This window comes from Globicephala melas, chromosome 17, assembly GCF_963455315.2.
Source record: "Globicephala melas chromosome 17, mGloMel1.2, whole genome shotgun sequence".
In the NCBI taxonomy this organism is placed as follows: domain Eukaryota; kingdom Metazoa; phylum Chordata; class Mammalia; order Artiodactyla; family Delphinidae; genus Globicephala; species Globicephala melas.
The window spans coordinates 3621994-3648805 of record NC_083330.1 but is presented as its reverse complement, the minus strand read 5'-3'; the positions used below and the strand labels follow the sequence as shown (position 1 = coordinate 3648805).

Here is a 26812-nt window from a genome sequence, read left to right as displayed (position 1 = left end):
ATCTTTCTCTAGGTATATTAGGGGACCACCTGTGCTTTGGCAGCCAATCTCATACGCCTTCTGTAGCAACGGTACTTTATTGCGATAAGTGATATTTATGTTAATGTCCCTGAGATGCCATAAACATTTGAAATACCTTCTCAAAAAAAGTCAAAAATTATTTTCATTTATATGTGAGTGTATTCTCATTCTCTGAGTATAGTTATCGTATGTACAACACCATGGTAGGAGTTCATATGTTATCAGGATATATAAATAATTGGAATATGGCATTCACCCACATGCCTCATAGAATGTTCTAGCAACGATATTTGTCATTGATCTTTTCTCCATTTTCTAATTGCTAAAATTATTTTGTGATTATGTAGATTAACCTGGAATAAGATCATCCAATGGCCAGAGTTTACACACTCTGCCGATAAATCACCTGAAAAGCCACCGTTTATTTTTTATAAGCCGACCTTCTGCGATGTTGCCTTTCTACACGGCTTGACCGGTTAAGTCATGTTTGCCAAACTTCTCTAGCGTTTCCCTGTACTGAGGCATCCTTCCACTGTGGTATATCCAGGCCTTTGCTGTGCTTACAAGTTTCCAGGGATGCCGTTCGGCTTTTGTGTTATGTTGCTGTGAAATCTGTCTGAGACTAAAGAAAGTAAATGTCAACAGACACTGAACACCTATTGCTACGGTGCTGATGGCAACTAACTTGAACAGTCGCTCTGAGTTTACTCAGAACCCACATCACAGGTTTTAAATATATAAACTCTGGTTGGCCAAAAGGGAGAAAGAGATTTCATGGTACATTCCTGTGGAAGTGTTATGCTCTTAATTTCAGATATGCCAAATGAAATAAGGAGGTTAAGGATGTATTAACAGGTTCAGGAGTGGGGCCAGCTTGACAAAACCCTCTTCTGAGGATCCCCAGCTCCTGGGATAACGGGGCTCCAAGAGTTTCCCTGCCTGGCGCTCCCCGCAATCCGCTGTGGTCTCTCAGCATCACACTCCCTGAGGATGCGGAGGGGCCCCGTCCCCAGTGCTTGGGCGTTGGGGGAAGGGTGCTACAACCTGCACGCCCATGCAGAGGCTCCCGCGCTAGCCCCACACAAAGCCACTGAATGCCACCACATAGCGATGACACCAGATGTGCCACTGGCCACGTAGGTCTCCCCACCTGAATGACGTCGACCTACCAGACCAGAAGACACGAGATCTTTGTTCACATGTTGGGCCCTCACAATGTACTGACCACCGTACGTGGTGCCCTACCCAGTCCTACCGTTACTGTTCCCAACTGACAGATCTGGAAACAGGAGGAGGAGAAGAAATAACCTGCCCTGGGTGAAGGACTGGGGCAGGCACCCTGGACCACGTTGCGATGCTGCCTCACGGGAAACCCAGCACCGGCCGCGTCCTTCTCCCTTGGGGAGCGTGTCCAGGGAACTCAGCCCTGAGCGAGAGCAGAGGGGCTCCCCAGCGGCGCTCTTGCGGCCAGAAGACCCCAAGACTCTGGCCTGTCAGCATCTGACGTGAGCTGGCAGGGGGAGGAGGTGGGGAGTGGATTCCTGATGCCCCTTCCAGCCCCACAGCACACAGAGCCCCTAGGAGCTTAAGCGAAATGACAACGGACTTCCACTTGGACCGCCAGAAAATCCTCTAAGACAACAGCTGACGTTCCCGTAGCGGACTCAGGCTGCCGCAGGTACGCGCCCAGGGGTGCCCCCCACTCCACGCCCCACGTTCTCGCCAGGATGCTCCGGAAGCTTCTCCTCTCAACTTACCTGTTCTGCACGCTAGGAATATGCTTGCCGCTTCAGTGTTACTCACGGAACATGAAACACTGCAGTTGCAAGAACATGAGAAGTTAATGTCATCCAGGTTAGAAACCGCAGAGCCGTGTCAAACTCTGCCTTCTCCCGCTGGAGACCGGGTCCCTACACGCATCACTGCTCCTTCCTTCTCGTGCTCTCTGACCTGGCCCCTCGCCTCCCTAGGAGTCAACCCACATCACACTTCCCCACGGCCTCCCCACTGGCCGTCAGGCCTGGCCCTACTGTAAGTCACTCTCCTGTCTGCCTCCATAGCTTAAAAAACGTCAGTTATTCTTTCTAAAACCTAAGGCTGATCATATTATTCCTCTGACCACCCTCCATTGGTCCCCGAGGGCCCTGAGGATCGATTCCAAGTCCTGTGCACGGCCCACAGGTTCCTGAACTTGAGAACAGTTGTCCAAACAATCTCTGAAAGCTAGAATTCCTTAGAAACACCTGCAAAAGTTCCCCACAAGAAAAATAAGTTCATTCCCCACAGCAACCAAGACTAAAAATGATTTAGCTGCGGGCTTTCCTGCTTTCGTTACCATCGTTGGCGTACTTTCCACACAATTAAGCCATCTTCCACATTTCAATCAAAGTGTAAGACATCCTCCCTTTTAAAAACCCAGTTACAAAGCTTAAAATTTTAATTACCGTTTTCTGTTTTCATAAGGGCAAGGAGAAAAACAGCAATGTATTTCACCTGTAATTTCCAAAACGAAATTCCTCAGTTGCCTCCAGAATTTCTTACAGGAAGGGCTGGAGTTTGGAAGAATCAGGGTCCAGGGCCTGGCATCCTAGGGAGCCTGTGGCTCAGGGACACTGCTCGGGAGTCAACCTGGCTCTTGTCTGTGCTGGTCGGAGGGAACAGTGACATTTGCGTCGTCACCGGATTACCTGGAGCAGCTGCAAACACTGCATGTGACTCACAAGCGCACGCTAGCGAAGACCAGAGCTCGTCTGAGATTCACGACTCTTGGGATGTATCAGAGAGCACATTCTTCCTCTTCCGATAAAGAAACCTCCAGACTACAGCACCTGTAACTGCTTTTCCTTTCTAGTTGCCTATACCATCCAACCAAATAATCTACTTTCAATAAAACTTTATTCAATGGCCAACAAAATAACCCATTTTGTTCAATAGATCGTCTGTGGCATACAAGTAGAATGTGGCATGTGAACATGGGAGCTTTTCACCTTATTTCGAAGTTGACGTTTTGAATATTTATCTTAAAAACTATGTTTTCGTTTAATAAGACACCATGAAGTGGAGGTCAAGTCCCCATGACAAGTAGATTGGTTCAACTCAACCTACATCTGTTAAGTACCTGCTCCATTTAAGACGTGGGCCTGCGGGGGGGGGGGGGGGGGAACAACCCTGACTTCTAACAGTCACAAGCCAGTCATCTTTTGTACTAGACTATTAATATGCAAGCATTAGCTTCACTTGTCACTCTCTCAACACCTATGTAAGTATGTCTTCAGCCCAGGCAGAGAGCAGCTCTGAGCGATGCCAGTAGCCCAGGGAGGTAGGGGCCCCAGAGGGTGATAAATCCCTTGTCATCTTCATTACCTTCATTTCGGTCACCAGAACCGCTGGTTGAGGGTCTCGTACTGTTTTATGTTTTTTTTAACAGCTTTATTGAGGTGTCACTGATACACAAGGAGCTGCGTATATCTGATGCGTACAATTTGCTGAGTTTGAACGTCTGCACAACAGCCATGACACCATCACCACAATCGAGGGGACAGACTGAGCCATCACCTCCCAGAGTTCCCTTGTGTCCCTTCGTTTCTGTTTGTTGTTTGTTTGTTTTTATGGTAAAAATACTCACCATGAGAACGACCCTCCTAACACATTTTGAAGTGCACACCACACTGGAAAGTGCAGGCACCATGCTGTGCGGCAGAGTCTAGAACTCACTCATCAAGTAGAGCTGACACCTCACAACCATGGAAGAGCTCTCTTTTCCCCTCGCTCACCCCCCTGGCCGCCACTCTTGTACTCTCTGCTTTTATGAGTTTGACTATTTTAGATTCCTCATGTAAGCAGAACCACGCAGTATTTGTCCTTCTGTAACTGGCTTGTTTCACTTAGCACAACATCCTCCAGGTTCATCCATGTTGCTGCAAGTGGCAGGATTTTCTTCTTCCTTCATGCGTGTATGGACTTCACTTCCTTTATGCGTTCATCTGTCAATGGACACCTGGGATGCTGCCGTATCTTGGCTATTGTGTGAAGAGCTGCCGTGAGCATGGGAGGGCAGATATCTCTTTGAGATCTGATTTCAGTTCTTTTGGATAAATACCCAGACGTGGGATTGCTGGATCATACGGTAGTTCTAGTTTTAACTTTTTGAGGAATTTCCATACTCTTCTCCATAGCAGCTACACCATTTTAATTTAACACCAACAGTGTACGAGGGTTGCACTTCTCCACAACCTCACCTACACTTTTTAAAAAATAACAGCCATCCTAACGTGTGTGAGGTGACAGCTTGTTGTAGTTTCGATTTGCACTTCCCTGATAATTCATGGTGTTGAGCACCACTTCATACCCCGTTGGCCATTTGTATCTCTTCTTCAGAGAAATCTCTGTTCAAATCCTTTACCCACTTTATAATTGGCTTATTCGGGGTGTTTTGCTATTGCGTTGTGGTCTTATATTTGTTTTAATGCTCAGAGAAAAGGCACAGGCTGTTTGCTTTCCTCCTTGGTACAGAAAATATCATTTTTGTGAGTGGAACACACAAGAAACAAAGTTCCTTCGAATGTAACTTAGAATGTCAATTCCGGAGAGTGAGAAATTCTGTCCAGGAGAACCTGTGCTTTTAGAAACACGGACCGTTTTTGTTTTTTTGTGTTTTTGTTGAGACACGAAGCAGCAGGGGGCAGGATGGTGCAGTGGAGAATCAGAGGCTGACCAGCCTAGACCCAGGGCAGGTCCCATCCTGCTGGAAGTAGCTTCCCCTCTGCTGAGTATCTAACGCGTCTGCAAAGTAAGGACCTGGGTTGGATAGACTTGACTACAGTAGCTTTTTTTTTTCTTTCATTGAGTAATATTACTGCCTACCTACTATGTACCAGACGCAGGGCCAGAGCTAGATTAGAGCAGGAAGCAAGAGTAAACAGATGAGTCCCCGGCCATCTGGAGTTTAGGTTCTTAGAGGATCGTAGACCATTCACAAGTAATTTCACAAGTAACAGTGTTTCAAATGGTGCTGAGTCTTCTGACCCTCTCCTTGCCCAGCCCGCCCCCTATCCAGTCCTGGCCCCACAAGGGCTCTGCACACCCCCTGTGCTGTTCCCCAGTCACACACAGGGCTCTTTCCTCCTCCCCAGTTGGGTCTCAGCTCTGATGTCTCTGCTAAGAGCCCTTCTGAGGCCACCCTGTAATGTCAGCTCACCTTACCCCAGTCACTGCGCAGCAGGTCACTCTGTTTTATTCTCCTCGGAGCATTTAGTGCTGCTGAAACAATATTCCTAATTTATTTGTAAGGATGTCATCTCCAAATGGCCAGCTTTTCCACTGATATGCAGGTGTGCAAACAATTTCATTTCTACCTTGTCGAAAATGTACCACGAGATATAGAATGAAACGCTATTTCTGACCTATTTTCCAAAGATGTTCTGAAGAGTATTTTTAATCAGTGTTAGGTACTGAACATATCTGTATTTATGGATTTATGCATCTATTTATCTATTTTGCAGCTTGTTAAAGAAATCACGTATGTGGACCATTGGTCTCTTTCAGTAAAAGGATTAGACAATTAATTTCTCTAAACTTCAGTTTTCAAATGGGGCTAATAATTCCTCCCTGCAGGAATTTTTTTTCTGACTCTTGAACAATATAATCGAAAGCTCCCAGCAAAGTTATCAATCATTAGGAGGACAGGCCCACTAGATCTTCCCTGAATTAGAATTGTCGTTTAGTGACTATTTGAAAGAGTTCCCAGTAAAATGCTTCCACGTACTCTTACGTAACGCATAACTTGTGACTTTAAGAACCAGCAACCTCACCAGACAGTGCAGTCAGAATCCCAAGGGCAACTCACAACAAAGAGGGAGGCAACGAGCAAAGTAAATGGAAAACACTCCAGTCTGTACTCCAATCCGCCAAGCAAAAGGAACCACGCAAGACGTGCTGCCCGCTACCCACCCTCCTTGTGGTCCAGCCACGCCACAGCACTGGCACTGAGGGTACGAGGCCCCACACGGTCCAGGCAGTGGCGGCATCACCATCACCGACGGGCTGCAGACTGAAAAGTGACAGACAGAGGGTCAGAGCAGGAGGGGACACTGGCATTTGGCGTGAAGACTGTAAAACCTAAATTCTCTCCCAAGGCCATTCCTCCGCAGTATCTGAAGGTGCCGCTGCTTCTCTTCTCCTTCTCGCGGCTTTAAGCTCTGCGTCTCGTCTCCATGTGCTGCTCTATTCCGGGGACTGAATTTTTCATCTTTATGCAATAACGGCTTGTTGGTTTACTGTCAGATGTTTCCTATTTGCATTTCCTCATGTAGCATCTAAACAGCTTCAAGGAAAAGCCCTACATTTGTCCCCTAAAATCCGGACACGGCCTGTTCCTCTCGCGTGTGGAATGCTCAGGCTGAGGGACACTGGCTGAGCATCTGTTTTGTGTCCTTGACTCTGGGCACACAAGCCTGGCTGAGAAGCAGACCCCAGATGGTTCCTGTCCCTCCAAAAACCCTTGACAACTGAGGTGAGCTTATTTTCCTGGTAGAAAATGTCCCCTGCTTTGTGCTTTGAACAGATTCTGGGAACTGACAGAAAGAAACTGAATAAAGATTTGTTTTTAGAGTGGAGGTTCCTCACTCCTTCAGCACCTCTCCGGACCTCACCTGCCTGTGAGGACAAGTAGGTTGCATTTTCCTGAGCTCAGCTGGCTTGGGTGGTGTCCCCTGAGCTGCTGCAGAACCTTGGTCCTTGGCCAGTTCCTAAGCGCCCTTCTCTGCCGTCCCCCTGAATGGTCCACCCCGCTTCCCTGCGGAAATCCACTGCACATGAGCGCTTGAGGGCGCTCAACCGCAGGGCTGCCGGCGCTCCGGGGTATGGAGCTTCTCAGGGGGCCATGGCCCTCCCCGTGGAAGCACCCAAAGCCTTGACTTCCCCATGGCCTTTGGAAAATGAGAGAAGCATGTGTCTCTCCCTGATGTTGGATCACAACTTATCACCCGGGCACTCGAAGCAACACTGTCCCCCCTAGAACAGTCTCTCCAGCTTCTGACTCTACCACCTTCTGCTGGTTTATCAAGCCAGGTGAGGACAGTACCTGCCTGGGACGTGTTCGTGGTGCAGCTTGGCGGTCAGGCCATCCCAGCTCCGCAACCTTGGGCCAATCCGCTAGCCTCTCTGTGCTTTAAGTTTCTTTAATTATAAAAGGAGGGCAGTAATAGTAATCATTTAATTGGGTTGTTGAAATCAAATGAGACCATCATATACAGTGCTTAGAACACTGCTCATGCATAGGGCATGCCCCATACGTGACAAGTGATGCTTTCGTCAGCATCTCGCTCCATCAGTTCGTCCCTCCAGACTCCGCCCTGAGGCGCGCATGAGCACAACTTCCTCCGCTTCAGCAGCCCCCTCCCTTCATCTCCATCAACTAGATGGGGTGCGGGGCTGCGGGGGGCGGGGGCACCGGTCTCTCCCCACCTGAGAGAGCAGAATAAAATGAAGACGGCCGTTTTCAGACAGCACCTCGTTAACCGTTCATTTTAGGTCTACTGAAAGAACCACCAAAAATGCATGTGTTAATTATATCCTAAAAGTGGAACTCAATCCAGGATGCCAGCAGATAAATGTCATCTAGGACAACAGCCCAACTCCAACATCCCTAAGACCCACTTCACCCTTAACTACGACCACGTTTCGCCCAAGGACCAGGATTTAACATTGGACGGTAAACAGTTGTGCGGCAAGATCTATAGAGCATTTGAACCCCTCCCGCTCTCACGAACACGGACTTTCACGGACACAGCTCCGACTCTAAGCCACAAACAAGTACCATCCACACTTCCAGCCTCTCCCCCCGCCCCCGTCTGTACCACTTCAGATTCCCCACTGTGTTCTGGTGGCCTGATTTTGCTCCGAGGTTTCCCAACCACATAGCCTTTGAGTCATTCTTGACTCCCCTCTCCCCTTTCCTTCCTGAATCTAACAAACTACCAACAGACCTGCTGCTACTTGTTCCAGCAGAACGCCCTACCGGCCACACAGCGCAAACCTCCATTGTTGGAGCCGCCTTCCAGGGGGAATTCCAGCCCCAGGCGTTCCCGAGGCCCCGTGAAACCCGGGGAGGGACCGCTCAGCCTCTCACTCCCTCCTTTCCTGACTCATGGGGAATCGGCTCTCGGCCGGAGCCCAGGAGGGAGGGAAACAACCGGGCAAGAGCTTCCCACCAGCCCAGAGCATCAGGAACAGGGGGCTTTCCCGCCGGGTGGGCCAGGCTCCAGGAGAGGAATGTCTGAGTTCCAAGGCACAGCCTGGGCTGCAGTCGGTCCCGCCCTCTGAAACCCCTTTGAAGCTGGGCAAACGTCTGGCCAAGGGCAAGCTTGAGAGCGCCTCCACTTACCCTGGGAGGGGCGGTTTCCTGCCTGCCTTTCACAGGACGGAAGTGCAGCAGCAATCATTTTGCATGATTCTCAGCTCAGACACCAAATCTAAAACCCAATAAAAATAAGCTTGACGTGAGATACCGCATCAGACGGGCCAAGACTTATTCAACCGCCTTAGAGAACTATTATCATAATATACTTTTTTTCTTTTTTTTATGGTTTAGAGACTCTTTCCCATCAAAATCAGATGAAACATGCCTGGCTCCTTGAACAATTTCAGACCCAGCTCCACCTTGACTGTCCTTCTCCGAACGTGTTCAGGTGGTTGATTTCTCCTAAAACTTGGCACCCAGAGGGAATGCAGGGCTCCTGCGGGGGCCTCGAAGGCAAGCCCTCTGCCCTCACCTTTGCAGTGTTTCCGCAACTCAGCCTCGGCTAAAATCCTTATTCTTTTCCACGTGAACTGCTCCCAAGTTCAGGTCTTCTGTTCTGGATGAAGGGAATTGGGTCTGAAGGCTTTTGTTTGTGTTTTTTGTTTTGTTTTGTTTTTTGGAGAATCAGAGAAAATTAGAACTGAAGAGTTCATAGGAATTGCTATTACGGCATTTTCACCTTGTGGGTTCCAGCCCAGTTGTGGCCCAGGGGATCAATTCAATAGGTCACCACCCGCTTTCTCTTTAAAAATGAAATAAACTGGAGTAAAAGATATCAGAGTGCCTCGCATTTATGAATGGCAAGTATTAGCTCATGTAAGTCTTGTTTCAGATTATATATGTGCCTGTGTACCTGGGGGGAGGTGGGCGGCAGTGGTACTAGGTTATGACTACAGTTGAGCCTTGGTCAAAAAATTTAAAAGCCACTGGTCTAGTCCAGCCAGGAACGAGCAGTGTGCTATGATCAACAAGCACCTGTTTGGAATCTAGAGTCAGAAAATCCCTGGGTTTAAGCCTGGGCCCTGACACGCAGGAACGGCATGACCACAGGACGCTGTTATGCTTCATTGAAACTCAGCCCAATTCCTCACCTACGAAACAGGGAAAACAACAGTATTTTCCTGCAAGAGGTATTAAGGAGAAACACACTAATTCTCACTTGCAGGGAAGAAGCACATTTGTACCATGTGCCGTGAAACGCGCCATGAACTTTGCCTGCGTTATACTTCTGACCTCCAGCATGACAGCGCTTTGTGTTAGATATTACTGCTACCACCCATCAGATGAGGAAAGCGAGGCAGTTTGGTCCAACATGTGAACGTCCACCTTTCACGACACTGGCCCTAAGTCCGCTGTGCCTCTATCCGAAGGTGAGGATGTGCGTAACGTACTTAGCACCATTAGTACTAAGTACTTAGTACTGACGCCAAGGAGCCTTTGCCATTCAGCGCTACTCAAAGGCAGGCCCTTCCCAAGATGAAGAGTTGGTGCTGGAATGCGGCGGATGCCCTGCTTCCCTCACCAGGTGAGTTTTACCTGTTTGGCTCCACTAAGCAATGTACTTCGTGATGAATTTCATTGACCCCTGGCAGGAGCACCTGCCCTCATCCAGGACAGACAGCACGCCATTTCCCACAGGCGGCGCATGGCCCGCACGCTGAGTGGCACTGCGTGAGACGGTACGGTTATCAGCATCACAGCTACCGTGACGCGCTCGTCCAGACCTGCCCTTTCACTGTCCAAAGCTCTTTTCCTGCTCCATCAAAGGCAACCTTGTGCCTCCATCCCTGTCCACTGGCAGCCCGCGGAAAAGCCCCCGGAATCTTTACGATATGTCCAGAGGCCCCCATGCTCCTCCCTGGTTTTGCATCACCCGCCCTCCTGCTAAAGCTTGTCTTTTGTGTCTTCCTGGAAGACGCCGATAAGGACGTTGATCGAGATCGGGCCGAGGACAGATCTGCTCTCAGGCACAATGACTGGAACAGTCTCTAATCCACTCAAGGCCTGTGCGCCTCTTCACGGCCGTGTTTGCTTCACTTTCCGAAGCGTGAACAGGGTGGAAGGAAGTCCTGGGAGATGAGCTGCTGTAAGGGCTCCATCTTGTGGTGCACACGTGTCAGTGCACCTGCAGCGCGGAGATGCTGAACTGGCGCAAGGCTGGATGGACAGATAGGGCGTAACAGCACCTGCGAGCTTAGAGGGTATTTGCCTCACTCTCTGGATCTGAACAGTGAATCCTTTTTCCTCATCATGTCTCAAAGTAAATCAGACTGGCCCCATTCCTTCGGTTCACCACTGTGAATTCAATCAGTGTAACACCACCTATTCGCTGCATGGCCCAGAAAAAAAATAATTTTAATGAGCTACCTAGGCAAAGAGACAAAATTTTTATAATACTTTCTTCCATCCATAGTTCTACGTCTGAAATGAAAATTCCCTTTCCTTTTGCTCATGATTTGGAAATTAACTCTAAGGAATCCTGGATTTAATGTGGGCGTCTATAAAGAAGGATGCAGTGCTGCCCTAGCCAGGCTGCTTCCTCGTGACCCCCGGGACCGATGCCAGCACCAACACCACGGTCACGCTGGCCCGCTTCTCCCACACCTGGATCCCACCTCCTCCAGGTGTGACGTGATGCTGCCTTCCCCAATCCACTCAGATTTCTACTCCCTTCTAGGGTATGAGACAGCTGGGACCAAGGACGTGTTTCAAACACACAAGCAGGCACGAGTCTTTGATGTGAGTTTAAATGATCCTGTCTCAGTCTGAGCTGGGGGGCAGGGATCAGCTGAGGCTGCACAGGTAGGGCCTGTCGGGGTTGAGGGTGGTTAAGAGGGAGCTGAAAGTTGCAAGAAGAAGAATGAGAAGGAGCAGTGCCCTGGGATCATAATATCAGGAGTATGACTGTGTTTCCTAAAGCAAACTCAGAGCTCAAAACCTGAAAGGGCAAATATGAGAAAAACCGTGTCGTCATTTACGCGGCCTACGCACACACAGTGGTGGTATGTTTCGAAAACAGGGAGAACGGAATCCTGCCCAGAGGTTCACTGTCTGGAAGGAGGCTGCCGTGTGAATAAGTAGCTGTACGTGTTCCTAAAACTCTTGCGATGGATGCTTTGAAACAAGAGCAGGCAGGAGTGAGACCTGGTGTGACCTCCGCTCAGGAACCAAACGGATGCATTTTATCTGACAATCCTCTCTACCATCAATTTATAAACTCCCAAACTGGAGGATCTCAACCCCACAACGCCTCTGGAATTTTGATTATAGTTCTTTCTTAGCCTTGAAACAAACTTAGAGTAAATGTAATAGAGCCCCTTAACCTTACAGATGAGAAAAAGACTGGCTGACAAAACAGCATCTTCGTGCAAAGCGTTTGCACTTCTTACACCAGCTGGCTATGCTGCTTGTCTTACAGCTTACTGCTCCATGAAACTGCTTCGAGGGGTCACAGAAATAAACCACATCTTACATATTAAAGACCGGTCACCTTACCCAGTAAATTCCTTTTGGAGGTCTGCCCTTTACTGGAGGAAAGTTATTAAAGTAAAAAGTATACAGTCAGTACCTTAGTAATTAATGAAATAACAAGAAGTGCAATCCCTTACTAAGGAGAATGTTTTCACTCAACATTTCTCTTTTCATTTCACTGGGGAACTTAAGGTAATGATCTAGGAATATCTTAAGTCTCTCCTCCATTTCATCTTCCATTGCTGGCATCTCTAGAACATCGTCGAGGGGTAGAGCATTCTTCTTGAAAGCAAAGTGCAGAAATTTGAGATGCTTAATTCAGAACGCTCCTCAACGGGTGACTATTTGGGAATTTGAAAAAGCCTCACCAGTAGGAATTGCCGGTGATATTGGGAAAGTGACATTTTTTTCATACGTTTCCTCTTAATGTAAGTAGCAAGTTAGTTGACTTTGGTAAGCATGGGTAGTAGTTAAACGTGCATTAAAATAACTAAAGATCTAATATGAACTCCCTGAACTCCCTGAACTCATTGTCATACGGACAGTAAAAAAAAACATGTGTAGCCACCGTATTTACAAATCATTCAAGTGGTCAAGAAGAGAAATTAGATATCACTAAATTCCATAATCCATATAACTAAGGAGGGTGAGGGTTCAAATTGGCTTTGACCTGAATCTCTCTTTCTTAAGGAAACTGGAGGGAGACACATTGCATTTGGGGGGGTCACCCAAATTCTAGTCACATGAGAGCTGTACTTAGTCCGTTTCCAGCCACATGGCCGCTCGAGCTGAAAGGAGGAAGATCTGGGGATGAGGAGTGGAAGGACCCTCTAGAAACAAACTAGTAGAATCGTCTGGTATGATATCACTTTCTCTTAACAGTGTACTTGGGGGATAGAAATTCCTGGGCTCCGGAAAGGAAGAGAAGCCTCAGAACAGAGTGTAGACGCTGTTGCCATGGAGACCCACAAGGATTTCACACTTGGCCCGAAAGCTGGGATTTTAATTCCAGGGAGAGGACTGGAGAAGAAAGAAAGAGGGAACTGGTACTCAGCCAGCTCCTCAAGACCCAGATGTGTCAAAAGGCTGGCCAGCCTGAGAGGTAGACAAGAAAATTCTGTGTCCTCGTCCCAGGAAGCAGCAAGGAAACTTTCAGTCTCCAGGTACTTTGTATTAAAAAAATGACTTGCAAGAAATCAAAACCTCGGACTATACCCTGTGCAGATGTGAATTTATACCGCCCAAAGGGAGCAGGAACCACACTCAAGAGCTAAACATGAAGATTGGTCCCGGACAGTGAAATCCTGAGACCCCCCCCCACCCCGCAAAAACAAATGAAAAGCCGTTCCGCAGGAAAATGCGCACAACACGTGGCATTATGGGTCCATGGAGAGGACAGTCCTTGCCGACAGCAAATCAAAATTCAAAGTGACGCGATCGAAACTCCGCACGCAAACACCGCTGAAGCTACATGAGGAAGCACCGTGGAAGACAGACGGGCAGACTCGACACAGGAAGAACCAGCACTCAAGAATTAGAGGAAGTGGAAAAACCTGAAAGACACCACTAAAAAAAGATACATTTAAACTTGCGTGGATTAACAAAAGAACATAAGCAATAACAAAAGGCAGGACAGCATTTTCAAAGATCAAGAATATTTGAAAAAAACAAATAAGAAATGTAGGAATTCAAAAAATGATTCTCTGGATTTCTAGATTCAGCATGGCGACACAGAGAGCTGGAAAGAGAGGCACATCCACCCTGACAACAAGAAAAACGCTGGACAAACTGCAAATTAATTACTTTCCTCGTCCCCCTTAGAGAACTAAGGTCACAAGAGCAAATAGCTAACTGGAAATCTTCAGAGGCAAGTGCCTGTAGTGAGAAACAGGACCCATGCTTTTCCTTACCTGGCGCAGATGTCGTCAGAGGCCGTAGAGCCAATAAGAAGATTCAGCTGGATACTTGGAATAACGTGCTAAAAGCTGAGTGCGGAGGCTGAGGGAGACCTGGAGACCCTGGAGACAGCAGACGGAGCAGGGTGGCAGCTCTACAAGAAATGTTAAAAACAAGTTCTTCAGTCAGAAGGAATGCAATATAGGTCAGAAACTTGGATTTACACAAAGAAATGAAAAGTATTAGAAATGGACCATACGGGGTGGGATGAATTGGGAGATTGGGATTGACATATATACACCACTACGTATAAAGTAGATAACTAATAAGAACCTGCTGTGGAGCACAGGGAACTCCACTCCACTTCGCTGTATAGTAGAAACTAACACAACATTGTAAAACAACTATACGCCCCCCCCAAAAAAAAGAGAAATGGAAAATACGAAGTTAAAATAAAATATGTTTTCTCACTTTAATTGCTCTAAAGATAATTGAATGTTTAAGAAAACAATATATTCTTCATTGATAGTTTAAATAAAAGTAGAATATAACAGAAACAAATTTGGGCAAAACCCCAAATACTGGGGGGAAATGGTTCTAAGAGGAAGTCTCAACCAAAATTGAAAATTATTTTGAACTGAATAAACATTAAGACACAACACATCAAACTTTGTGAGATGCAGCTAAAACAGTGCTCAGAGGAAATTCATAGCACTAAAAGCTTATATTAAGGATGAACAAAGATCTGATCTAAATTTTCACTTTAAGAAATTAGAAAATGAAAAGTAAATTAAACCCAAAGCAAGTAGAAGGGATAAAAGAATAATGATGAAGACAGAAATCAATGAAGCTAAAAACAGAAAAACAGGGGACTTCCCTGGTGCCGCAGTGGTTGAGAATCCACCTGACAATGCAGGGGACACGTGTTTGATCCCTGGTCAGGGAAGATCCCACATGCCACGGAGCAGCAAAGTCCATGCACCACAACTACTGAGCCTGTGCTCTAGAGTCCGTGAGCCACAACTACTGAGCCCGTGTGCCACAACTACTGAAGCCCATGTGCCTAGAGCCCATGCTCCGCAACAAGAGAAGCCACCACTATGAGAAGCCCACGCACCACAATGAAGAGTAGCCCCTGCTCGCCACATCCAGAGAAAGGCTGCACAGCAATGAAGACCCAATGCAGCCAAAAATTTAAAAAAATTTTAAAGAAATTTTTTTAAAAAACAGAAAAACAATAGAGAAAACCAATGAAACCAAAGACTGATTCTTTGAAAAAACTCAGTAAAATTGGTAAACCTCTAGTGAGTCTGACCAAGAAAAAAAAAGAGAGAGAAGACATAGATAACAATACCAGGAATGAAAGAGGGAACTTCCCTCTCGACCTCACGGACACTAAAAGGATAACAGGAGAATAAAACAAACAACTGTAGACTCATAAATTCGGCAACTTAAGTGAAATAGACCAGTTCCTTGAAAGATATAAACTACCAAAATTCACTGAAAAAGAAATAGAGTCTGAATAGTGCTATATTTATTAAAGAAATCGAATTTGTAATTGAAAACCTTCCCACACAGGAAACCCCAAGCATAAATGGCTTCTGGTGAATTCCACCATCATTTAGGGAAAAAAAATAATGCCAAATCTACCCAATCTCCTCCAGGGGGGGAAAAAAAAGTAGGAAACAATTTCTAAGTCATTTTATGAGGCCAAAATTAAGCTAATATTAAAACCAGACAAAGATATTACAAGAAAAGAAAATTGCAAACCACTATGCTTTGTGAGTCTAGATGTAAATTTCTTCAAAAAAACTTCAGAAAATTGAATCTAGAAATATATACAAAAGACCGACCTAAATAGACATTTCTCCAAAGAAGATATACAGACTGCCAACAAACACATGAAAGAATGCTCAACATCATTAATCATTAGAGAAATGCAAATCAAAACTACAATGAGATATCTCACACCAGTCAGAATGGCCATTATCAAAATATCTAGAAACAATAAATGCTGGAGAGGGTGTGGAGAAAAGGGAACCCTCTTGCACTGCTGGTGGGAATGTGAATTGGTTCAGCCACTATGGAGAACAGTATGGAGGTTCCTTAAAAAAACTACAAACAGAACTACCATATGACCCAGCAATCCCACTACTGGGCATATACCCTGATAAAACCAAAATTCAAAAAGAGTCATGTACCAAAATGTTCATTGCAGCTCTATTTACAATAGCCCGGAGATGGAAACAATCTAAGTGTCCATCATCAGATGAATGGATAAAGAAGATGTGGCACATATATACAATGGAGTATTGCTCAGCCATAAAAAGAAACGAAATTGAGCTATTTGTAATGAGGTGGATAGACCTACAGTCTGTCATACAGAGTGAAGTAAGTCAGAAAGAAAAAGACAAATACCATATGCTAACACATATATATGGAATTTAAGGGAAAAAAATGTCATGAAGAACCTAGGGGTAAGACAGGAATAAAGACACAGACCTACTGGAGAATGGACTTGAGGATATGGGGAGGGGGAAGGGTGAGCTGTGACAGGGTGAGAGAGAGGCATGGACATATATACACTAACAAACGTAAGGTAGATAGTTAGTGGGAAGCAGCCGCATGGCACAGGGATATCGGCTCTGTGCTTTGTGACCGCCTGGAGGGGTGGGATATGGAGGGTGGGAGGGAGGGAGACGCAAGAGGGAAGAGATATGGGGACATATGTATATGTACAACTGATTCACTTTGCTATAAAACAGAAACTAACACACCATTGTAAAGCAATTATACCCCAATAAAGATGTTAAAAAAATAATTAAAAAAATAAAAGCACTAAAAAAAAAAAGACTATACATGCCAATCAAGCAGGATTCATCCCAGGAATACAAGGCTTGTTCAACATATTTTAAAATCAATTAGTGTAATTCATGATATTAAGAGACTGAAGAAGAAAAACCATATAGATATCTTGGTAGCTTCCAAAAACAGCATTTGACAAAATTCAACATCTATTTGTGATAAAAAAAAACTCTCAGCAAACTAGAAATAGAAAAGAAGTTCCTTAACCTTATGGAAAGCATTTACATATTACATAAAAACTGCAACTAACCTCAATGGTAAAAAAAAAAAAAAAAAAAAGAATGTTTTCCCTCTAAGATGGGAACAAAGACAGGATATCTTCCCTCACCACTCTTGTTCCGTATCAATATCTTGTTCGAAGACTAGAACTTCTGCTGGAAGTTTTTACAATAGGCAGGAAAAAGAAAAGGCATACAAATAGGAAAGAAAGAAATAAAACTGCCTCTATTCTCAGATGACATGACGGTCTTGATGAAAATCCCAATCTACAAAATCATCTCTTAGAACTAAAAAGTGAATTTAACAAGATCACAGGATACATGGCCTATATATAAAAGTCAGTCATCTTCCTATATACAATAAACAATTGGAATTTAAAATTCCAAAAACAATACCATTTACAATAGCACTAAAAATGAAATGCTTAGGTGTAGATCTAATAAAAGAGTCTGTATGCTAAAAATTACAAACACTAATGAAAGAAATGAAAGAAGATCTAAATAAAGAGATCTACCATATTCATGGATTGAAAGACTCAGTATTTTAAGATATCCATCTTGTCAACTGATAAATAGATTCAGTACAGTCCAAATCAAAATTCCAGCAAGTTTTTGTAAATTTAGACAAGTTAATTTTAAAATTTAGATGGAAAGTCAAAGGAAAAAGAAAAGCCAAAACAACTCTGAAAAAGAAGTACAAAGTTGAGGACTCACTCTACCTGACTTCAAATTTTATGATAAAGCTAGTTATCCAGACAGTATGATATTGGTGAAAGAGTATGTGCATTTCACAATGGAACAGAATAAAAAGCCCAGAAATAGACCCACAGTTCACTTTTGGCAAAAGTACAAAGGCAATTCAATGAAGAAAGTTTTATCTTTCCAACAAATGTTTCTGGAACAACTGAGTATCCATGTGCAAAAATGTCAAAAAAAAAAAAAAAAAGAACCTTACAATTATACCCCAGTTAAAGATATATGTAATTTTCATTAAAAAATTTTTTAAAAAAGAACCTTGACACATACCTCATACCATGTACAAAAATTAACCCAGAATAAATCATTGACCTAATTCTAAATCTGAAAGTTTAAAATTTCTAGAAGAAACAGAGAAGAAAATCTGTGTGAACTTGGGTATGGTGACAAGTTTTTAGATGTGATTCTAAAGACATGAGTCATAATAGAAAATTTGATAAATTGTACCCTTAAAATTTTTGAAACTTTTGCCCTGTAAAAGACACTGTTAAGAGAATGAAAAGTCAAGCCACAGACTTGGAGAAAAATAATTATGTATCCTATATCTGATAAAAGTCTCATATCCATGTAGAATATATAAAGAACTCTTAAAGCTCAACAATAAGAAACAACCCCCCTTTCAAAATGAGCAAAATACATGAAAAGATACTTCTCCAAAGATAATACACAGATGGCAAAAAAGCATATGAAATGATGCATTAACAAAGTTAAATCAGGGAACTCCTTGGCGGTCCAGTGGTTAGGACTCCGCACTCTCACTGCCAAGGGGCCGGGTTCGATTCCTGGTCAGGGAACTAAGATCCTGCATGCTGCATGGTGAGGCAAAAAAAAAAAAAAGTTAAATTAAAATCACAAATTGGGACCACTACGTACCTGGGATGGCTAAAATTTAAAAACTAACCATGCAAGACTGGTGAAGATGCAGAGCAACAGGAACCCTCATTCACTGTTGGTGGGAACACAAATGACGCAGCCATTTTGGAAGTTTAACAATTTCTTACAGCGTTAAATACATGCTTACCACATGGACCCAGAAATCCCACGCCTAGGTATTTGCCCAAGTGCACTGAAGACGTGTGTTCTCCTCAAAACCTCTGTGCAAATGTTTCTAACAGCTTTACTCACATCCTCAAACTGGAAACAAACCAAATGTGCTTCGACAGGTGGCTGGATAAACAAACTGTGTCTGTGCACACACCAGAACACTACTCGGACACACAGGACAAACTGTCAGCTCATGCAACAAGGATAAACCTTAAATAAATTTTTCTAAATGAAAGAAGCTGGTCCTGAAAGACTTAATCCTGTAAGATTTCATGTATATGACATTCTGACAAAACGGTGCAGACATAAATCACACCAGTGGTTTCCAGGAGTCAAAGGGTGAAGGATTGATTAACTGAAGGGGCTACACAGGGACTGCTAGGGGAGCACTGAACACAAGTCTCCTTGGAAAATGGCAGATCAAGATGACAAAATATTAATAAATGTTCTCCCCATTGATGGGCTTGATCTAAGGGAAGTACATGTGAAATATTGCACCCAGCAAATAGGAAATATTTCTCTGGTTCAAGCATACATGAGATATTAGGAAAGTTAAACATAAACACACATTAAGTCAAAAGGAAATTCAATACATATTTTTTAAATTATATACTGACCACATTGTCGGATCAAAATTCAGTAACAAAAATCAGTAACAAAAAGGTTGCCAATGTCCCCCCCAACACACATACTTTTCTTTAGAAACTACAAAGCACACTTCTAAATAATTCATGGATCAAAGGAGAAATCATAAGAAAAATTACTAAATATTTAGATTTAAGTGAGGGTGAAAGTGATATATATTTTTTCCATCATCACATTTGCACATACACACACATATAAATGTGTTATATAAATATAAATACATACTTTTAAATATGTAAATATATATATATATGCACACACACACACACACAAATAAGATGATGGAAAATAAGAGAGAAAGGACAAGAAATGTAGAAAAAACAGAGGATAAGTTCAAGAGTGCTAACATCTGAATAATAGTTTTTCCATAAAGACATAAAAAATAGTGACAGTTTTATCCTAGAAATAATTATAGAAATTTCCCTACTACTGAACGAAATGAGTTTCCAAACTGAATGGGCTTACTAAGTTCCCAGGACAATAAAAGAAAAAGACCCACACCAAGGCAGGTAATAGAGACAGATAAAAATTACATATATTTCAGAAACTGTTAAGAATCCCATGAAATGATCAGGAATAATATGCACCCCTCTCAGGAAGCTGCTGAAGAATGCAGTCTATCAAAACAATAGCATAGCCAGAGCGGTAAAAAACAGATGCGGGAACCAGTGGCAGAACTTTGGAGAAAGTCCCCTTTGCCTTTCTCTGGTGTTCAAGCCACTGGTCCCTGGCATAACAGTGAAGAGAAATCCCTGGACAGGATCCCCAGAGCAGGCCTAGAGCACAAGAAGTAAAGATTGGAAGAAGCAGAGAGAGGATTCTAGGAGGGTTATCTCTGAGAAAGAGATAAAATCAATCAAATACCTGATGTGTGTGGCCAGTGAGAAGAGATTTAAACTTACGGAGGAGACCTTGGGAAGGAAAGAAGGATAAGAAAGTAGAAAACCAAGGAAAACAAAAATCAAAAGCCTATTATTAACTTGAGGGAGGAAAAAGATTGCGAAACAGGAAATGTAATCACAGTATACTGCATAGCTCTTCTGTGAATAATACTTATATATCCATACAATAGTGTAAACACTGAGTATCCATTTAATGTAAAATGGTGACATTGACTCTCTAGGAGGACAGAGGGAGAGGAAGGATATGGGAGCACCTATTATCTTTCACAGCAGGAGGTCAGTAGATAATAAACTGAAACACCAAGCAATGAGAATACATCACAGTTAATTAGAAATAAAGAGATAAACACAAAGGAAACTGTTTAAAAAGTTGAAAGCTAGTTGCCCTTGTGGACTGAGAATAGGGATGAGGATAGTGGGAAGGGAATGCTTCTTGTATTAAAATTCTTGGTGATACTTGAAGCTAAATACACGTAATACTCTGTGGGCTACCACAAAAATCAATATTCAGAGAGTATGTACATGCTTAAGTATAAATACTAGGAAAAAGGGAAATGAACAAGCTAAGCATACAACTCTAGGAGTTCCTAAAAGAACACAGTTAACCCAAAGAAAGGAAAATGAAATAAATAATGGAATGTGATGAACTAAGGAAATTAAAGAAAAGAGAGATCGATAGAAGCAAAGACTGAATCTTTGCAACAAACCAATAAAACAGATTTTACTCTTTCTGTGAAAAAACAGGTCATAAAAGACACAGTAAAACTTTAAGACATCATAAAAGAATACTCCAAACAACTTTATGGCAATAAACCTGACAACTTAAATGGAGTGGAAAATACGAATTGCCAAAATTAACTCAAAAAGAAATTGGAAATATGAATAGACATAAAACATTAAAGAAACTGAATGAGTCGTCAATGTCAGAAAATCTCCAGGTCTAAGCAGTTTTAAAGGCGAGTTTCACCACAACTTTGAGGAATAGATAATTAACCCACTCAAGAAAACAGAAAAAGAATGAAGACTAAACTCTTTTTTTTGGACATTTATAAACCTTGATATCAAAAACAGATGGAATAGGGCTTCCCTGGTGGCGCAGTGGTTGGGAGTCCGCCTGCCGATGCAGGGGACACGGGTTCGTGCCCCAGTCCAGGAAGATCCCACATGCCGCAGAGCGGCTGGGCCCGTGAGCCATGGCCGCTGAGCCTGCGCGTCCAGAGCCTGTGCTCCGCAACGGGAGAGGCCACAACAGTGAGAGGCCCGCGTACCAAAAAAACAAAAAAAACAAAAAAAACAGATGGACTAGCATGAGAAAGGAAGCTTGTCGGCTAATCTCAGTTTTATGTTGTGGTAGTTGCAATAGTACTAATGGATAAAATCTACTGAGAACTTTATATGTGCCAGGTGCTGTTATAATGGCATTTTGGTTGTTTCTGTATTGAGATATAATTGATACATATACAAAGAACTGCACATATTTATGAATAAAATTTGATGAGTTTGGACATATGCAAATACCATACCATCACCACAATCAAGGTAATAAACACATCCATCACCTTCCAGTTTTCTTGTATCCCTTTGTTGTTGTTTTTTAATTTTGTGTGTGTATGTATGTGCGGTAAGAACACAACATGAGTACTGCCCTCTTAACAAATTCTGAACGCACACAGTACAGGTACCATGTTGTACAGCAGATTCTAGAACTCATAGAGCATAACTGCAACTATACCCACAAAATAACAACTCCCGCTTCCCCTGCTCTAAGGGTATTATAAGTACTAACTTATTTAAAAACAGCCTTATCAAGAGGGTACTATTATTATGCCTATTTTATCAGTCAGGATACTAAGGCACAGGTAGTTAAGTAACTTGCGTGTGACATGGACTCAAGCAGTCCTCCAGAGTTCTGTAGTAGTGAAGCTCAGTGCAGACCATCAGTGGAGGACAACCCTAGTTCCACCTGATCATTTGAGGACATAGAACTGATACAGTGCAGGTGCACAGCTGGACCAGGGTAAAAATACTAGCCAACAGAATAAAACAAGAATAAGAAATATTACCAAGTGCTGAAAAGGAAACACAAGTATTTTTATTTATAGACAATATAATTGTCTACATAAAAATCCAAGAGGATCTATAGACAACCTATTAGAACTAATGAGTTCTTCAGCAAGATTGCTGAATAAAAGTTCATGATTTACTAAATACCTACAAAAATCTATCAGGAATGTCACCTTTCAAAAATCTCATTCAAAGTTCAACCAAAATTACAAGGTACCCATAAAGAAATCTAAAAAAGGATGTATAAGATATGTATTCAGAAAATTTACAGTACTTTCTTGAAGGCTTTTACAGAAGACCTAAGTAAATACGAAAAATGCTATGTTCATGAACAGGAAAGCTCAACATCGTAACCATGATAATTTCCCCCAAATAGATCTATAAATGTAGTGTTATTCTAATCATGATACTAACCACATTTTTCAAAGACAGCTCTAATAACTCATTTGAAGAAGTAAGATGCACTTTTGGAGAGTAAGGTGAAGGGAGAAGAAGGAAAATTCCCTACCAAATACTGATGTATCGTAAAGCTATAATAAATTTTTAAAAGTGTAGAGTTCATGAAAGAATACACAAATAAACTTGGAAAAGAATAGAGGGACCAGAAGCAGACCGTTGTATATACGGGAACTTGGTATATAATGGGAATTGCACTGCAAATCTAATCAAAAGCTTTATTCACTATATTGTTTCAGGAAATGGTTTAGCCAATTCCTACCTCATTTTCTACTCAAAGGAATCCTCATAAAGATCTAGATGGGAAAAGGCAAAACTATGAAAACTTTTAGAACATAGTATGTGAGAATACATCCCTGGCATCGGGGTAGGGAAAGTTTTTCAAAACAAGATGAAACTCATCAACCATAAAAAAGAAAGATTAGTAAAACTGACAAAGTTAAAATAAAATCTTCCGTATGAAGAAAGACACCATAAACATTGTTAAGAGACAAATTACAGACCAGGAGAAAATATCTGACTTGTGTACAATGGACAAAGCATTACAGTCAACCCTCACTATGTGAAGATTCCATGTGTGTGAATTCACCGACTTGCTAATATTTATTAGGAACCCGCACATCCATACTTCTGGTGCCTTCGCAGCCATTCCAGCCGTGCACAGAGAAGTGAAAATTTTGACTAATCTGACACGAACATTCCCAGCAGAGGCCAAACAAGGCTACATTCTGCCTTCTTGTTTCAACACTCATGCCGTACATGAGTCCGTTTTGAAGTCTATTTAGTGCCATATTTTCTCATTTTTGTGACTTTTGTTGGTGAATTCATGATTTTAAATGTCTCCCAAGCTGAAGTGCTATCTAGTGTCCTAGGTGCAAAAAGGCTGTGATGTGACTTAAGGAGAAAGCATATGTAATACATGTATTAGAGAAGCTTTGTTCAGGCATGAGTTATGGGGCTGTTGCTTGTGAGCTCAATATTAATGAAGCAACAATATAAATGAGGTGCCTTTAAACAAAAACACACATAAAACAAGGTTATGTATTGACCTGCTGACAAAAATATAGCAGCCAAAGGCTCACAAGAACCTGACCCCGTATTTCCTCTAGAAGCAATGGTTCTGTATTTGCTAGTTCGGTGTTCGCGGTGACTTTCTAGAACAATGAGAATAATGAGAATTGACCATACTTTCATGAGTATAAAGATCCACAAATCAAAAGGGGAAGAGAAACAACTTGACAGAAACATGGCAAAGCAGACAAAGAATCAGGACACAGAAGACACCAGGAGGCCAGTAAGTATGAAAAGACGCCCAGGCTTCTCCATTCATAAGGAAAATGCAAAATAAAACCACAGGCTGTCTTGTCACAGCTATCAAATTAGCAAAAACAATACTAATGTTGATAGAAGAGAGAACAGAACTCTCAAACGGGCATTGTTGTGGGAATTGTGCCTTTGATTAATATGGAGAGCAATGTGGCGATTTCTACTACGGTTGATAATATGCAATTCCTATGACCCAACAAATCCACTTCTAGGTAGACAGCTTAGAGATAACCATTGGTATTGAGTTCAAAAAAATGAAGTGTCTAAATGGGCATCAATACGGCAATGGGTAAGTAAACTCTGTGTCATGCATTAGGGAAAGTCAATAAACTAGATGTACGTATATCAATAGAAACAAATCTCAAAAACATTTTGCAGACTGAAAACATTATAAAAAATATGTATTACAACAATTACATAAATTTTTAAAGCACATACTGTTTACAGGTACACAAAAACCTATATAAGAATGATGCAATAATACACATTATTTCAAAGAGGAAGGAAATAGTACTGGGGATCAATAATAATATATACTATGAATACTAAAATCTTTACTTATAGTATAAACATTCAGTTAATCTTCAAAATAGTCCTATGAAGTAGGTATCACTACCTTATAATATTTATGTTATAAACATTATAATATTTCAGATGAGAAAACTGAGGCATAATTAAGCAACATACCAGGAAGTCCTCCTAACTGCAATGTTAAAACAGGTACAATGTAAGTCTCAGGATCTTCCTCGGGTTTTTGAGTTTGTAAAATCTAAACTGAACAACTGGCTCATGTGCCTGGTGAGAGCTGGGCCTCCATGGCCCTTGCTTCTCTCAAAGAGGAACCTTGACAGATGCCACGGCTGGGCACACAGGCTGTCAGACACATGGGTCCTTCCTCGATTTTACTAATTCATGATAACCTGAGACAACACCAATAAGACATCATTTTATACCCTTTTATGCCCTTCAGAAGCGGAACCCTAGAGCTCCTCTGATGAATCTGGTCAAGATGTCCTTCCCCTTTTCATTCCAGTCTGTTATTTCAAATACTTTATTTACTCAGCGACTTTTGGTGTGAGTCAGACTGGCAAATGCAGAATAACTTTGGCAGTCAGTTCCGGTATTTGGGCGATGTGTGGAATTTGATCTATACAGGGCTGGAACCACAGAAGTGGAAGAGACACAGCCCCTCATTCTACAAAGTGGCTTCCGCAGTACCACATTCAGGGTCAAAACTAGAACCCTACCCTTTTCTCAAAAATATTAACTCAGAAAAATAAGCTTTAGAACACTGAGAGCTTCTAGCAGTAAAAGCTGTTCGGAACACTTGTGTGCAGTTTGATTTCCTCCATGTGGATAACCCTGAAAGCATAAAAACAACAGCAGGATGCTTGCAAGGTACCAAGCTAACCGCTCACACAGCTGCAGCCTGTCACTGAGTAGCTTATGTGGGGACCAGAAGTGTGGAATTGCACACAGAGAACTCTCCCTCGTTATGAGCACTAATGGAAACCAAAATTAGTTTGTCCTGTTTTTCCTCCTTCCAAATGAAGCATGTTAAAATCCTCATCTCTATTAAGAAACATCTTCAAAAAAAAGAAAAAGAAAGTTGCAAGGACGTGAATGTACTGTTTCATGAGTATTTTCTTACTTACCGTGACACGTTTATACTCTGACCCACCCTTACAAGTGACCCAGCAAAACTCTACATCTCAAATCCCACACAAAAAAGGAGAAAACAACACTCTAAGATGCACGTAACGGCCTCTAGCGTATCTTAGGTGACTCAGCGGTGCTATTCCAACACACATGATTTTTTAAAAGCCTGATGATCCATGGATATTTCCTTTACACAATGCAAACGTGCCCATAAGCAAGTATGAACACTGCACTGGCTCTCATGAAAATCTCATTCTAAACCCCATTAAAATGGAGAGTAGTAGGGACTGGGGTTCTAGTTACTAAACATAAACGACAAGCCCTTCCATGTGATAATTTCTTAATAAACTACATTTTTAAAGTCAGAACACTATAATTTGGAATGTACTTACATATTTTTTTCACTGAACATAAAAGCTTGAAAATACATGAATCTTAAGAACAATAAAGTAAATTGAGAAACCTAGCTTAGTAAAAGTGTAAGAAAAATATATTTGCGCTCTGATTCAAATTCTAATATTTTTTGATTGATATAAAAAAAATGGCCACTAGTATTTTTGGAGCCTGAGCAGCTCATACAATAAAAATGAAATAGGGAGAGTTTTTCCTTCCTTTTGTTGTCCCTCTTGGCTCAAACTTCTTATAAAAATACACATCCCTTCCCCATCGGATGTTAACTTTGCGTCATGGAGAAAACGGGGACCATCACGCAGGGAGACCTCACCTTCCAACCACCACAGAGCAAGGCACGTGCTTCTGTACCATCCGGAATGCTCCACCTAGTGCTCTCAGCGAAATACTCCATCGAAGGCCCGGTGCCTTTCCACTTCTGAGTTCCATTTACAGCCTAGGTCCACTGTTCTCTTCCTTTGTCGTATCAAACATGCTCTAGATGGGCTTCCCTGGTGGCACAGTGGTTGAGAGTCCGCCTGCCGATGCAGGGGACACGGGTTCGTGCCCCGGTCCGGGAAGATCCCACAAGCCGCGGAACGGCTGGGCCCGTGAGCCATGGCCGCTGGGCCTGCGCGTCCGGAGCCTGTGCTCCGCAACGGGAGAGGCCACAACAGTAAGAGACCCGCGTACCGCTAAAAAGAAAAAAAAAAAAAAAACATGCTCTAGAATTACCTATATTTAATAAGAAAGTGAAAGCCCTCAATTCTTCCCAAGTCCAGCTTCAGCTCTCCCCCCAT

General features: G+C 42.8%; 1 protein-coding gene across 1 annotated transcript in view; it reads right to left on the bottom strand.

Moving 5' to 3' along the window:
• Positions 1 to 26457, bottom strand: part of LOC115855018 (oxygen-regulated protein 1) — a 67941-nt gene extending 41484 nt beyond the window's left edge. Inside the window, exons 1-2 of the mRNA XM_030859750.2 lie at positions 26347 to 26457; positions 13702 to 13841 (exon numbers count right to left, since the gene is read on the bottom strand). The gene's annotated coding sequence lies outside the window, so the exon portion shown is untranslated. The remainder of the gene's footprint in view (positions 1 to 13701; positions 13842 to 26346) is intronic.
• Between the last annotated feature and the right edge of the window lie 355 nt (positions 26458 to 26812).